Genomic DNA, 16,283 nt, shown 5'->3' on the forward strand with positions numbered 1-16,283 from the left:
ATCGACAACGCAGGATGGGGTCCCGAGGCCGATTCAATCGAATACGGGTACTGGGTCCCCTTTGGTGGGATTCACGTCTTCATCGACAAGATCGGCGAACCGGGCCCTAAGCCAGACATCTGCACCGACATCATCGAAACGGCTCGGCGTGCAAGTTCTTCACCGGTTCAGCCCGAGGCAAGGCATGTTTTCGTGGGTGTCATCCATGGATCGAGGTACGAGGACGGGCCGGTGTCTGATGGAGAGACCGTGGACTGTTCTGATGATGAGTCTTCTGGAGAGACCGAATCACTTTACCAGTTGCAGGACGGCCGGATTGATGGAGGATCCGAGGGCAACAGCATTCCGGATTCCCCTGATCTGCCAAACCGGGCCGCCATCTTCATGGCCGGCACACAATCAGCGCCTCATTCATCTACCGCTGTAGCAATGCTCTCCGGTTCAACAACGGCCACACCAGTAGGGGCAGGAAGCTCAGCGCCGCCTCCAGCCCAAGTCCTGTCTGATTTGTTCGACGCTTTGGCAACGTTGATGGCCGCAGAGGTGGATGCAGCAGCCAGGGATCAGCACAATGCGGAGATTGCAAAAGTGAAAGATCAGATAGCCCAGGATAAAGCGGACCTCGCGATAGAGAATGCTAGGATGGCTACAGAGCGTGCTGAATTGGAAGCACAGGCCTACCAGATTAGGAAGGATCAGAATGCTTCAGAGGAAGTCATGAGAAAAAAGTACCGATCGTGTCTCCCGTTGGTTTATGAGCCGCAGAATCTCTTCAACACACCAGGAGAAGGAACTGGTAACCAACCCATACTAAACAGGGCGGAGGCGCCGGGAACAGGGGCGCCGGTTCAACCGCGCACGATGGACCCGCCTCGCCAGAACAACATTGTGCCGCAGTATGTACCAACACCTCCTGGGCATTATTCCAACCTGTTGGACAACATTGTGGCTGCCGCTTCACACCTAGCGGCCCTCCCAACCGACATCGAGTCACCAGTTGCAGTGGAAGCACGTCGGGCCAGGGATCTCCTTCAAACAACACTAAATCAACAGCAGGCGTATTCACGCAGTCGTGAGAGGATTCATTCCACTCCCCGTCCAAGCCGGAGCTATAGTAGACACGTGGAGGACGAACCGGCTGTATCCAGTAGTGCACGTCGCCGAAATTCACCACGAGGAAACAACCCGGCAGGGGGAGGCGCTAATGCACAGGATGTTGTGGACCATGGCCGCGCACGTCGGGAGGCCGAGTTGGCAGCTCGACATGGAGCACGACAACATACTCCGGTTCACCCTACGGCCTCAGTCGAGCCAGGTGTGGTCTTTAGTTCCTTAGGGGTGCCGTGTCTTACCCCCGATTTGCGTAATGTGAGACTGCCCAAGGATTTCAAGGGACCTCGTAAGGTACCAAATTACACTGCCGATTTGCAACCAGAGGCGTGGGTGGAGAGCTATGAGATGGCAATGGAGATGTTAGATGTGGATGAGGCAGTGTGTGCTAAATATTTCACCATGATGTTGGAAGGAACATCTCGCACTTGGTTGAAGAGCTTACCAACCAATTCTATCGGATCATGGGCTGAGTTAAAGCACCAGTTTATCCAGAAGTTCAAAGATACTTGTAAGCAGCCGATGTCAATCGTGGATCCGGACGCTTGTGTCCAAGAGGAAGGGGAGTCCATGACCCATTGGGTCAAACGGGTCTCAGCAATTTTGCATTCATCAGATCGTATCAATGCAGACACTGCAGTGTTAACATTGGAGGGCAATTGCCGTTTCTTACCACTCAAACAAAAGTTGGGAAGACTCAAACGTCACTGCAATGATATGTCAATGCTCATGGCCGCTTTGGTTAAATACGCCGATTTAGATAATACCAAGGACCCGGACTCAGAAGAGGATAAACCGGGGAAAGGTAAGAAGAACGGCAATGCCAAGGGTCAGCAGCATAATCCGGCAGGCCATGGAAACGGCGGTAAGCTCAAGGCCGACAGCAGCTTGGACTTTGTTGCTAACAACAATGCACTGGAGAATGGCTAGCGCCGTAAGGGCAAGCAGCCCCAGAGGGGCGGAGGTTCAGGCTCCAATTTGGACCGCCTGTTAAATCAGCCCTGTCCAAAGCATGGATCAAAGGAGAAGCCAGCATCACATCTTTGGAAGGACTGTTATATCATGCGGGATTTCAAGAATTCCAATATGTTCCAGTATGATAACAACCCGCCCGGCGGTTCAGGGGGAGGTTTCCATGGGCCGGGCTATGGAGGTGGTGGTTCCGGTTTAGGGTTTCAAGGCAACCAAACCGGACACCTCAATCAAGGGCACCAAGGCAACCAGGGAGGTTACAACCATCAGGGGAATCAGCAGCAGGAGCAGCAGTCGGGTTATCAGAGCAATCCCAAACAGCTAAACAACGGGCAATATCATGTCTTCACTACTAGTTTGTATAAACGTGATCAGAAGCTTCACAAAAGGGCAGTAAACTCTATTGAACCGGCAGTACCTCAGTATTTACGCTGGTCTGAGCAACCTATTCTGTGGAGTAGAGAGGATCACCCACCCCGGGTTGATAATCCAGGTCACTTGGCCCTGGTGGTAGCCCCTCAAGTTGGGGCATACAAGTTTACCAAAGTACTCATGGATGGGGGAAGTAGTATCAACATTTTATATTATGATACATTCCACCGTATGGGGTTGACAGATAAGAATCTTAAATCGTCGAATACGGTCTTTCATGGTGTGGTGCCTGGTAAGTCTGCATATCCTGTCGGCAAGATAGTTTTGGAGGTAGCTTTTGGAGATGACTATGATTCAAGGTCAGAAACATTGACATTTGAGGTGGTAAAGATCAAAAGTCCGTACCACGCCTTGTTTGGGCGGCCGGCCTATGCTAAATTCATGGCGAGGCCGTGTTATGTTTATCTACAGCTTAAAATGCCAGGTCATAAGGGGACTATCACAGTACATGGAAGTAGAAAGATTGCTTTGGAGTGTGAGGAAGGTGATGCGGCTTATGCTGAGTCGGTTTGTGCCACGGAAGAGTTGAAATTCTATAAGGAGCAAGTTGATCCGGCAGACATGACCTCTTTGAAAAAGCCAACTACAGAACATGATCCGGCGTTGAAGTTCAAATCGGCTACAGATACTAAGATGGTTGACTTTGTTCCTGGCGATTCATCCAAACAGTTCAGCATCAGCGCTAACCTGGATCCCAAATAGGAAAGCGCACTAATCGAGTTCATCCATGAGAATCGGGACATCTTTGCATGGAAACCTTCTGACATGCCAGGTGTACAGAGGGAACTCCCTGAGCACACACTCAATATTAATACTAAGTTTAAACCGGTCCAGCAGTTCCTCCGCCGCTTCAATGAAGAGAGACGGAAGGCTATTGGTGAAGAGGTAGCCCGTCTGTTAGCCGCATGATTTATTGTCGAGGTTTTTCATCCAGAGTGGTTAGCTAATCCGGTGATGGTTCTTAAGAAAAATGGCACTTGGCGCATGTGTGTGGATTACACAGATTTAAACAAGGCTTGCCTTGCAGACCCCTTTGCTCTCCCTCGCATTGATCAGATAATTGATGCTACGGTAGGTTGTGACCGTTTGTGTTTTCTGGATGCTTACTCTGGTTATCATCAGATCAAAATGGTGGTTAAGGACCAGGAGAAAACAGCTTTCATAACTCCCTTTGGAGCCTTCTGCTATGTCTCCATGCCTTTTGGACTCAAGAGTGCCTAGGCAACTTACCAGCAATGTGTTCAGAATTGCCTTCATAAACAAATTGGGCGCAATGTTCGTGCATATGTGGATGATATTGTGGTAAAATCCAGAAAGGAGGAGACATTGATAGATGATTTAAGAGAAACCTTTGACAATCTCCGGATTTATAAGATGATGCTCAATCCGGAGAAGTTTGTCTTTGGTGTCCCGGAAGGCAAGCTCTTAGGTTTTCTGGTGTCAAACAGAGGCATTGAGGCTAATCCGGAAAAAATTGCAGCAATTACGTCCTTGGCTAAACCGGCGTGTATCAACGATGTTCAACGTCTGGCCGGCCGGATTACAGCCTTGAGCCGGTTTATTAGTCGCCTTGGAGAGAAGGCCATCCCCTTATATCAGATGCTCAAGAAAACAGATAACTTTGTCTGGAGTGAGGCAGCTGATAAAGCGTTTGAGGATCTGAAGAGGCAGCTAGATGAACCGCCCGTGCTCGCAGCACCAATCGATAAAGAGCCGTTATTATTATATGTGGCTGCTAATGCCCGGGCTGTTAGCGTAGCCATTTTAGTAGAGCGCAAGGAGCTTGGCAAGGAATATCCGGTTCAACGACCGGTTTATTATATCAGCGAGGTGCTCATTGAGTCAAAGCAGAGGTATCCGCATTGGCAAAAGCTGGTGTATGGAGTATTTATGGCAAGCCGGAAGCTTAAACATTATTTTCAGGGCCATCCCATCATAGTGGTCAGCTTAGCTCCTCTGGGCGATATCATTCAAAACAGAGAAGCAACTGGCCGGATTGCCAAGTGGGCTATTGAGCTTGGACCTCATGGGCGCAAATATATACCCCGCACAGCGATCAAATCCCAGGCACTCATGGACTTCATCAATGATTGGACGGAGTTACAGGCACCTGAAGAGAAACCAGATAATACATATTGGACTATTCATTTTGATGGATCCAGACAGTTGGAGGGCTCGGGGGCTGGAGTCATAGAGTTCCCAACACTTTCCATGCTAGATATATCATAGGCGGTTCCCAAACAGAAATTAAAGTTTATTCCTTTGTCCACCATACTTTTACTTTCCATGGCTAACCGTATCCACGGGTGTCTTCCATACCAACACTTTCCAAGGAATTTATTATTTGACAACATAAAGTAAATTCATTTTTCATTTTGGGACTGGGCATCCCTAATATCTTTGCCTTACTCTCGTGCAATGACAAGTGAATAAACACTCATCGTGAGAATAACACATCTAGCATGGAAAATATTAGCCACCCCTCACCGCCTCGTGAGCGGTACAAGCACACAAAAGAGAAATTTATTTTTAATATTAGAGATGGCACATACAAATTTCCTTAGAACGGCAAAAGAATACCGCATATAGGTAGATATAGTGGACTCATGTGGCCAAACTGGTTCAAAGTATTTTGGATGCACAAGTAGTGATCATACTTGGTGCAAAATGAAGGCTAGCAAAAGATTGAGAAGCGACCAACCAAGAAACGAATAATCTCATAAGCGAGCATTAAGCATAATTAACACCGAATAATGCACACAAGTAGGATATAATTTCATTGCATGACTGTTGACTTTCGTGCTTGCATAGGGAATCACAAACCTTAACACCAATATTCTTACTAAAGCATAATTACTCATCAAGATGACTCACATATTACATCATCATATCTCAAAACTATTACTAAGAATCAAGTTTATTTTGTCCAATGATCTTCACAAAAAATTTATTATATCCTTCTTGGATATCTATCACTTTGGAACTAATTTTCATGTGTTGCTTTTGACAAGCTCAAACAAATATATGTGAATATCATGAGCATGCTATTTCTTTCTCTCAAATTAATTTAAGTGAAGCAAGAGAGAATTTCTTGAAAATTTTACTAGCTCTCAAATAAATATATGTGAAGCAAGAGAGCATTTCTTCAAAATACTAAAGCACACCATGCTCAAAAAGATATAAGTGAAGCACTAGAGCAAATCCATAGCTCATAAAATTTTAAGTGAAGCATAGAGAGCAATTCTTAATAAGTCATGGCATAATTTTGGCTCTCTCAAATAGGTGTGTCCAACAAGGGATCAAGACTAAAAACACAAAATAAAACAAGCAAAGACTCATATCATACAAGACGCTCCAAGCAAAACACATGGTATGTGACGAATAAAAATATAGCTTCGAGTAAAATGCCGATGGTCGTTAGAAGAAAGAGGGGATGCCACTCGGGGGCATCCCCAAGCTTGGTTGCTTGCTCTCTTTTAGATAATATCTTGGGATGTCGGGGCATCCCCAAGCTTAGGCTCTTCTTACTCCTTATTCCTTCATCCATCGCAAGATAACCCAAAACTTGAAAACTTCAACCACACAAAACTCAACAAAAGCCTTCGTGAGATCCGTTAGTATAAGAAAACAAATCACTACTATAAGTGTTGTAGCAAACCAATTCATATTTTGTTCTTGCATTATTTCTACTGTATTCCAACTTTTCTATGGCAAAAACTCATCAAAGAAAACCATAAAATCATCAAAACAAGCACAGAACGCAAAGAAAACAGAATCTGTCAAAAACAGAACAGTCTGTAGCAATCTGGATATTTCGAATAATTATGTAACTCCAAAAAATCTGAAAAATTAGGAAGACCTGGGCAATTTGTATACTAATCTACTACAAAAGCTATGGGTATTTTATTGCTCTCTGGTTAAAAATTAAAATTATTTTTGCGAGTGCAAAAGTTTCTGTTTTTTCAGCAAGATCAAACAACTATCACCCAAGAAGATCCTAAAGGCTTTACTTGGCACAAACACTGAGTAAAACACAATCATAATAGTATAATAATTGTGCTAACACTCAAGAACAAAAGCAAAAAAGCAAAAATAGATTTATTCATTGGGTTGCCTCCCAACGAACGCTATAGTTTTACGCCCTTAGCTAAGCATAAAGCAAAGGATCTAAGATTTTTCATCCTTCTTCTTAATTCTCTTAGAGGTGTTTTCCTCATGGGGTTTTGTAAAAACAACATAAAACATATTATCCATAGAAACTTTAGCACTATTGAGTTGCACATTATCATAACCACGTTGATTTCCGGCAACAATCCAAGAGTAGTGTTGATTAACATTATTGAAAACTTGTTGGATTATATCTAAGATGGGGACTTCTTTTTTAAGATTTTCATCAAAGATTTTATTATCCCCAAGCAAATGTCTTAAAGCAAAATCGCTATTGTAAATAATTTCATCTATCACGGGCTTTTCACGATTCATACCATAAAAATGAAAGATTTCCCTAGCTTCCCGTATTATGTAGTCAAACTCATTCATAAGAACAATAGTGGCCAACTTTTTAGCCTTAGGATTCTTTATAACAAGAAGCTCAAAAAAAATCTTTGCAAAGTAGGATGGGTACGGATAAATTTACTTTCAAGTTTCAGAACTAGTCCTGAAATAGCATCCGTATAAGATCTAGTGGTTCTAAGTATAGGAGCATCATCAAAACTTAGATTTCCCACACAATTGAAAAATTCTTGGATACGTTCTTTTCCCATAACATTCCGTTGCCCCAAGATAAAAGTTTTAGCATCCAGATTGCCCGTACATCCAATCTTAGGAGTTAGGCCATCATCTATTGGTGCCATACCGAAATAACACATGATTGCAAACAAAGGATAGATCTAACGAGAAAATGGTGAACAAAAGAGAGGGCGAATAAAACGGTAATTTTTTGTGAAGTGGGGGAGAGGAAAACGAGAGGCAAATGTAAAATAATGTAAATTGCGAGGAGATGAGATTTGTGATTAGGAACCTGGTATATGTAGATGATCCTCCCCGGCAAGGGCGCCGGAAATTCCTTTTGATAGCGGCTTGAAGCTACGCCGGTTTTTCCCCAAAGAGGAAGGGATGATGCAGCACAACGATGGTAGGTATTTCCCTCAGTGATGAAACCAAGGTCATCGAACCAATAGGAGAACGAAGCAACATAATGTAAATGTCACATGCACACAAATAACAAATACTCGCAACCCGACGTGTAAAAGGGGTTGTCAATCCCTTCCGGGTACGGCGCCCAAGATAGGCAAAACGGACGTGAATAAATTGTAATAGATTGATAGATCGAACGCCATGTAAAATAAATAAGAATAAATTGCAGCAAGGTATTTTTGTAGTTTTGGGTTTAGTAGATTTGAAAATAAAGGCAAAGGAAAATAGATCGCAAAGGCAAATAATATGAAGAAGAGACCCGGGGCCCGTAGGTTTCACTAGTGGCTTCTCTCGAGAAAAATAACAAGCGGTGGGTTAACGAATTACTGTTGGGCAATTGATAGAACTTCAAATAATCATGATGATATCCAGGCAATGATAATTACATAGGCATCACGTCCAAGATTAGTAGACCGACTCCTGCCTGCATCTACTACTATTACTCCACACATCAACCGCTATCCAGCATGCATCTAATGTATTAAGTTCATGGAGAAACAGAGTAATGCAATAAGAACAATGACATGATGTACACAAGATCTATTTATGTAGAAATAGACCCATCATTTTATCCTTAGTAGCAACGATACATACGTGTCGGTTCCCCTTCTGTCACTAGGATCAAGCACCATAAGACCGAAACCACTACAAAGCACCTCTTCCAATTGCAAGATAAATAGATCAAGTTGGTCAAACAAAACCCAAATATCGGAGAAGAAATATGAGGCTATAAGCAATCATGCATATAAGAGATCAAAGAAACTCAAATAACTATCATGGATAAAAAGAGATAGATCTGATCATAAACTCAAATTTCATCAGATCCCAACAAACACACTGCAAAAGAGTTACATCATATGGATCTCCAAGAGACCATTGTATTGAGAATCAAACGAGAGAGAGGAAGCCATCTAGCTACTAACTACGGACCCGAAGGTCTACAAAGAAATACGCATGCATCATCAGAGAGGCGCCAATGGAAGTGGTGAACCCCTTTGTGATGGTGTCTAGATTGGATCTGGTGGTTCTGGACTCTGCGGCGGCTGGAATTGATTTTCGTCGACTACCCTAGGCTTTCTAGAACAATGGGTTATTTATAGAATAAAGAGGCGGTCCGAGGGGCACCCGAGGTGGGCACAACCCACCAGGGCGCGCCTGGGCTACCAGGCGCACCCTGGTGGGTTGTTCTCCCCTCGGAGCAGCCCCACGTGCTTCTTCGGCCCATTGGTTGTCTTCTGGTCCAAAAGAATCCACAAAAAGTTTCGTTGCGTTTGGACTCTGTTTGGTATTGATTATCTGTGATGTAAAAAACATGCAAAAAAACAGCAACGGGCACTTGGCACTATGTCAATAGGTTAGTACCAAAAATGATATAAAATGACTATAAAATGATTATAAAACATCCAAGATTGATAATATAAGAGCATGGAACAATCAAAAATTATAGATACGTTGGAGACGTATCATTAGCTAAACGAGTTGCATAAATCCCACCAAATAAATCTCCATCTTTAGAATTAAGATGTAACCTCCTAGCAATAATGGCCCCCAAATTATATTGTTTATCACCTAACACCACACACTTGAGAACACTAAGATCTGGAACACAAACATGGCAAAGCTCATGTTTACCATTAATACATCTACCGATAAAGAGAGCAAAATAATGTATGGCGGGAAAGTGAATGCTTCCTATGGTTGCTTGTGCGATATTTCTAGTTTCTCCCACAGTGATGCTAGCAAGGAAATCATTATATTCAGATTTATGAGGCTCACTAAGACTACCCCATTGCGGAATTTTTCATGCATCACAAAAGTCTTCTAGGTCCATGGTATAAGATGCATCATAAATATCAAATAGGATAGTATGAGTATTACGCTTAAATGAAAACTCAAACCTCCGCATGAAGGAATCGGTAAAATAATAATACTATAAGCACTAGTCCGATAAGAAATCCTCGAGGTCGGCATTTTGTACATACGCATAGAATTCATCCTTGAAACCTGCACGATCCATAAATTCATCTGACGGCCATTCACATGGTTTCACTTGAGCTTCTCTTGGTGGTTCAAGGTCCTGTGCATGAATCACAGGCCTTGGTCCTTGCTTCCTTGAAGAACCACCTTGGTACATTTTCCTGGACATTTTCTTCCTCTAAAAAATTTCTGAAATTTTTAGTGACTCAAAATAAAAGTGAACCAAACTCAACAAGATTGATAGCAACTACTCCTACAAGTGCCTAGAGGCTATATCATGCATCCAAACTACTTTGGACCATATAAATTTGACATGCAAGCTCAAGAACATGGTCACCAAAGCAGCAAAAATTTGCAATAAATAAAGCACTAGAACAAAAACTAATTGGACCATTGGAGGAGTCACATACCGAAGATAATCCCCCAAAGCAGTTTTGTGAATGGAGCTTTGAGCATGGGGATCAAAAATGGCAGCAAGATGAGCAAGAACACGAGTTTGAGCTATGGAGTGATTTTTTCTGTAGGAAGAGGAAGAGGATGGGTGCTGGAATAAGTGGAGGGGGACCACGTGGGGCCCACAAGGTCAGGGGCATGCCCTCCACCCTTGTGGCCAGCTAGTGAGGCCCCTTGGGGTGTTCTTTGCACCAGAAATTCTTACATATTAAATAAAAAATCATATCAAATTTTCAGGGCATTTGGAGAACTTTTATTTTTCGGGACATTTATTATTGCATGGATAATTCAGAAAACAGACGAAAAACTATTTTTGCTTTATTTAAACTAAATAATAGAAAGTAAAAGATGGGTACAGAGAGTTATGCCTTGTAAATTCATCCTTCTCATGCCCATTAGAAGGAATCCATTAACAAGGTTGATCAAGTCTTATTAATAAACTTCTTCCAAGTGACATGAAACCGGAGAACTTTCGAATAACACTAGGTTACCTTAATAGGGATATGCATGTCCCCAACAATATGAATATCATGCTTCCTTTTGGCAGTAGGAAGAGGGAATTCAAAACCTCCAATAGTAATAGTTGAAATTTTTCCGATAGAATTAATACTATGAACTTGAGGTTGTTTCTTCGGAAATTGTACCATATGCTCATTACCATTAACATGAAAAGTGACATTGCCTTTGTTGCAATCAATAACATCCCCTACAGTATTTAAAAATGGTCTACCAAGGATGATCGACATATTGTCGTCCTTAGGAGTATCAAGAATAACAAAGTCCGTTAAGACAGTAAAGTTTGCAACCACAACAGGCACATCCTCACAAATACTGATGGGTATAGCAGTTGATTTATCAGCCATTTCCAGAGAAATTTCAACAGGTGTCAACTTATTAAAATCAAGTCTACGATACAAAGAGAAAGGCATAACACTAACACCGGCTCCAAGATCACATAAAACCGTTTAAACATAGTTTCTTTTAATGGAGCGGGGTATGGTTGGTACTCCGGGATCTCCAAGTTTCTTTGGTATTCCACCCTCAAAAGTATAATTAGCAAGCATGGTGGAAATCTCAGCTTCTGGTATCTTTCTTTTATTAGTAAAAATTTATTTCATGTACTTAGCATAAGGAGGCATTTTAAGCATATCAGTCAAACGCATATGCAAAAAGATAGGTCTAATCATTTCAGCAAAGCGCTCAAAATCCTCATCATCCTCTTTCTTGGATGGCTTAGGAGGAAAGGGCATGGGTTTCTGAACCCATGGTTCTCTTTCTTTACCATGTTTCCTAGCAACAAAGTCTCTCATATCATAACGTTGATTCTTTGATTGTGGGTTATCAAGATTAACAGCAGGTTCAGTCTCTATATCATTATCATTACTAGGTTGAGCATCAATATGAACATCATCATTAACATTAGCACTAGGTTCATGTTCAATATTAGATTGTGTCTCAGCATTAGAAATAGAAATATCATTGGGATTCTCAGGTGTGTCCATAGCAGGTTCACTAGCATGCAAAGTCCTATCTGTTTTCTTTTTATTTTTAGTACGAGGACTAAGTGCATCAGTATTAGTTCTCTGAGAATCCTGCTCAACTCTCTTAGGATGGCCCTTAGGATACAAAGGTTCCTGGGTCATATTACCACCTCTAGTCATAACCCTAACAACATTATCAATGTTCTTACTATTCAATTCATTAAGCAAATCATCTTGTGCTTTAAGTACTTGTTCTACTTGAGTTGTAACCATGGAAGCATGTTTACTAATAAGCTTAAGATCATTAACGGTTCTACTCATATAATCACCCAAGTGGTCAAGCATGTAAGCATTACTTTTCAGTTGTCTACTAACATAAGCATTGAAATTTTCTTGTTTAACAATAAAATTATCAAACTCATCCAAGCATTGACTAGCAGACTTATTATGAGGAATATCACCTTCATCAAATCTACAGAGAGAGTTTACCTCTACTACCTATGTTGGGTTATTAATACCGTGTATTTCTTCAATAGGTGGTAGATTCTTAACATCTTCAGCTTTAATACCTTTTTCTTTCATAGATTTCTTTGCCTCTTGCATATCTTCAGGAGTGAGAAATAAAATACCCTTTTCTTCGGAGTTGGCTTCGGAATTGGTTCAGGAATTGTCCAATCATTTTCATTACTCAATATGTTATTCAATAGCAATTCATCTTGCTCAACAGTTCTTTCCCTGAAAACACAACTATCCAGGTGGTCTCTGGGCGCATTGGTTAGTCCATTATAAAAGATATCAAGTATTTCATTTTTCTTGAGAGGATGATCAGGCAAAGCATTAAGTAATCGGAGAAGCCTCCCCCAAGCTTGTGGGAGACTCTCTTCTTCAATTTGCACAAAATTAAATATTTCCTTTAAGGCAACTTGTTTCTTATGAGCAGGGAAATATTTTTTAAAGAAGTAATAAATCATATCCTGGGGACTACGCACACAACCAGGAGCAAGAGAAACCATAACTTAGCATCACCCTTTAATGAGAAATGAAATAATTTAAGAATATAGTAATAATGATTTTTTTCCTCATGAGCAAATAGGGTGGTTATATCATTCAATTTAGTAAGATGTGCCACAATAGTTTCAGATTCATAACCATGAAAAGGATCAGATTCAACCAAATTAATTAACTCAGGATCGATAGAGAATTCATAATCCTTATCCGTAACAAGGATAGGTGAAGTACCAAAAGCGAGATCATATTTCATTCTAGCCTTCAAGGATTTTTCTTTCAGCTTAGCTAACAGTTATTTAAGATCCTCTCTATCATTGCAAGCAAAGAAGTTTCTAGAAATTTCTTCATCTGTAACATAACCCTCAGGAACAACAGGCAATTCATATCTATGGGAGAATCATAATCATCATTTTCAATAATATCGCCAGTTTCAGTAATTTCATTCTTGCTAGCCCTAGCAAGTTGTTCATCAAGAAATTCACCTAGTGGCACAGTATTATCAAGCATAGAAGTAGTATCATCATAAGCATCATGCATAGCAGAAGTGGCATCCTCAATAACATGTGACATATCAGAATCAATAGCAGGTGTAGGTGTCGCAAGTTTACTCAAAACAGAAGGAGAATCAAGTGCAGAGCTAGATGGCAGTTCCTTACCTCCCCTCATAGTTGAGGGAAATATCTTAGTTCTTTGATCTTTCATATTCCTCATAGTGATCAACGGATATAAATCCCAAGTGACTCAGAGAATAGAGCTATGCTCCCCGGCAACGGCGCCAGAAAAAGGTCTTGATAATCCACAAGTATAGGGGATCGCAACAGTTTTCATGGGTAGAGTATTCAACCCAAATTTATTGATTTGACACAAGGGGAGCCAAAGAATATTCTTGAGTATTAGCAGCTGAGTTGTCAATTCAACCACACCTGAAAGACCTAATATCTGTAGCAAAATATTTAGTATCAAAGTAGTATGGAAGTAACGGTAACAGTGGCAAAAGTAATAGTAGCAGTTTCGTAGCAATGGTAATAGTGGCAACGGAAAAGTAACTGAGCAAAGATCAATATGTGAAGAGCTCATAGGCAATGGATCCATGATGGATAATTATGTTAGATGGCATTCATCATGCAAAGGTTATAACATAGGGTGACATAGAACTAGCTCCATTTCATCAATATAATATAGGCATGTATTCCGAATATAGTCATACGTGCTTATGGAAAAGAACTTGCATGGCATCTTTTGTCCTACCCTCCCGTGGCAGCGGGGTCCTATTGGAAACTAAGGGATATTAAGGCCTCCTTTTAATAGAGTACCGGACGAAAGCATTAACACTTAGTGAATACATGAATTCCTCAAACTATGGTCATCACCAGGAGTGGTCCCGACTATTGTCACTCCGGGGTTGCCGGATCATAACACGTAGTAGGTAACTATAACTTGCAATATCGGATCAAGAACACAAATATATTCATGAAAACATAATAAGTTCAGATCTGAAATCATGGCACTCGGGACCTAGTGACAAGCATTAGGCATAGCAAAGTCATAGCAACATCAATCTTAGAACATAGTGGATACTAGGGATCAAACCCTAACAAAACTAACTCGATTACATGGTAAATCTCATCCAACCCATCACGGTCCGGCAAGCCTATGATGGAATTACTCACGCACGGCAGTGAGCATCATGAAATTGGTGATGGAGGATGGTTGATGATGACGATGGCCACGGATTCCTCTCTCCGCAGCCCAAAACGGACTCCAGATCTGCCCTCCCGAGGAAGAACAGGGCTTGGCGGCAGCTCCGTATCGTAAAACGCGACTGTCGGTGTCAAAACCGGCGGATCTCGGGTAGGGGGTCCTGAACTGTGCGTCTGGGCGGATGGTAACAGGAGACGGGGGACACGATGTTTTTACCCAGGTTCGGGCCCTCTCGATGGAGGTAAAACCCTACTCCTGCTTGATTGATCTTGATGATATGAGTATTACAAGAGTTGATCTACCACGAGATCGAAGAGGCTAAACCCTAGAAGCTAGCCTATGGTATGATTGTTGTTGTCGGTCCTACAGACTAAACCCTCCGGTTTATATAGACACCGGAGGGGGCTAGGGTTACACAGAGTTGGTTACAAGGAAGGAGATCTACATATCCGTACTGCCAAGCTTGCCTTCCACGCCAAGGAGAGTCCCATCCGGACACGGGACGAAGTCTTCAATCTTGTATCTTCATAGTCCAACAGTCCGGCCAAAGGATATAGTCCGGCTGTCCGGATACCCCCTAATCCAGGACTCCCTCAGTAGCCCCTGAACCAGGCTTCAATGACGATGAGTCCGGCGCGCAGATTGTCTTCGGCATTGCAAGGCGGGTTCCTCCTCCGAATACTTCATAGAAGATTTTGAACACGAGGATCGTGTCCGGCTCTGCAAAACAAGTTCCACATACCACCATAGAGAGAATAATATTTCCGTAAATCTAATATGCTGACGTACACCGTAGTGTGACATCACACCACAGCCAGGTCTTTATTCGAATTGTTTTTCATAACCAATCTCAGCGTGTTTCGCGAGGCGGTTTCCTTGGCACGTCTTGTCGAAGCAGAGATCGTGTCCCCTTTATTACAGGATTCTCATCAATACGGACGTGGGTAACCCAACCGTGCCTATTGGTAGGACTCCTAGATCTTAGGCAAGTCCCAAACGGCCATGAGGAGGATGCTTGATATTCACCCTCTTTATAAAGGGGACAAGGCTTTTTCTTTTTTCCCTCTCGTGCTCAATCAAATCCTTCCCCCGCCTCGAGTTCTAACACCCAAAACTCAGGTCAGGTGCTTCAGAACTTCAACTATGTCCGGAGACAACCTTAAAGGTCGGTGGATGCCTTCCTCTGTCAAGGAGGAGGACATCAAGAGGTTGAGAGAGGCCAGATATCTGACCGCCGAAATTTCGCATCGGCTGCCCGCCCGAGGGCAGGTCGTCCCTACTCCTGAACCCAATGAGAGCATCGTGTTCGTCTCCCACTTCCTCTGAGGACTAGGCCTCGCTCTGGATCCCTTTGTTAGGGGTCTTATGTTCTATTATGGGCTAGATTTTCACGATCTGGCCCCGGATTCCCTTCTTCACATTTTGTCATTTATTGTCATATGTGAGGCCTTCCTCCGCATTACCCCTCACTTCGGCGTGTGGCTCAAGACCTTCGATGTGAAGCCGAAGATGATCGAGGGGCAGCATGCAGCGTGCGGAGGCGCTTTAATAAGCAAAATTGCTGACGCTCCATGGCCTGAGGGTAGCTTCCCAGAGGTGTCCGGATTGTGGCAGCGGGAGTGGTTCTACATCACAGCTCCCTGAAGTGCCAAGTGGGTAGCTGCCCCCACCATTCGCTTAGGCCCCCCACCACAACTGACGTCATGGATCAGCACGGAGCTGAGCTGGGGTCCAGCCAAGGACGTGCCAATACTGCAAAGTCGTATCCGAGATCTCTTTGAGAGAGATTTCAGTCTGGTTATGGTAGTGCAAGTTATGCTAGTTCATCGAGTCCAGCCTTGCAAACGCCGGCCCCTTTGCATGTGGGAATTCAACCTGGAAGGACCGCGAGCTATTCAATACTTCCTTGGCATGACGCCCGAGGAGATGTACAAATTGTTCTTCGCACCACAA

This window comes from Triticum aestivum, chromosome 7A (genome assembly GCF_018294505.1).
Source record: "Triticum aestivum cultivar Chinese Spring chromosome 7A, IWGSC CS RefSeq v2.1, whole genome shotgun sequence".
NCBI classification, from domain to species: domain Eukaryota; kingdom Viridiplantae; phylum Streptophyta; class Magnoliopsida; order Poales; family Poaceae; genus Triticum; species Triticum aestivum.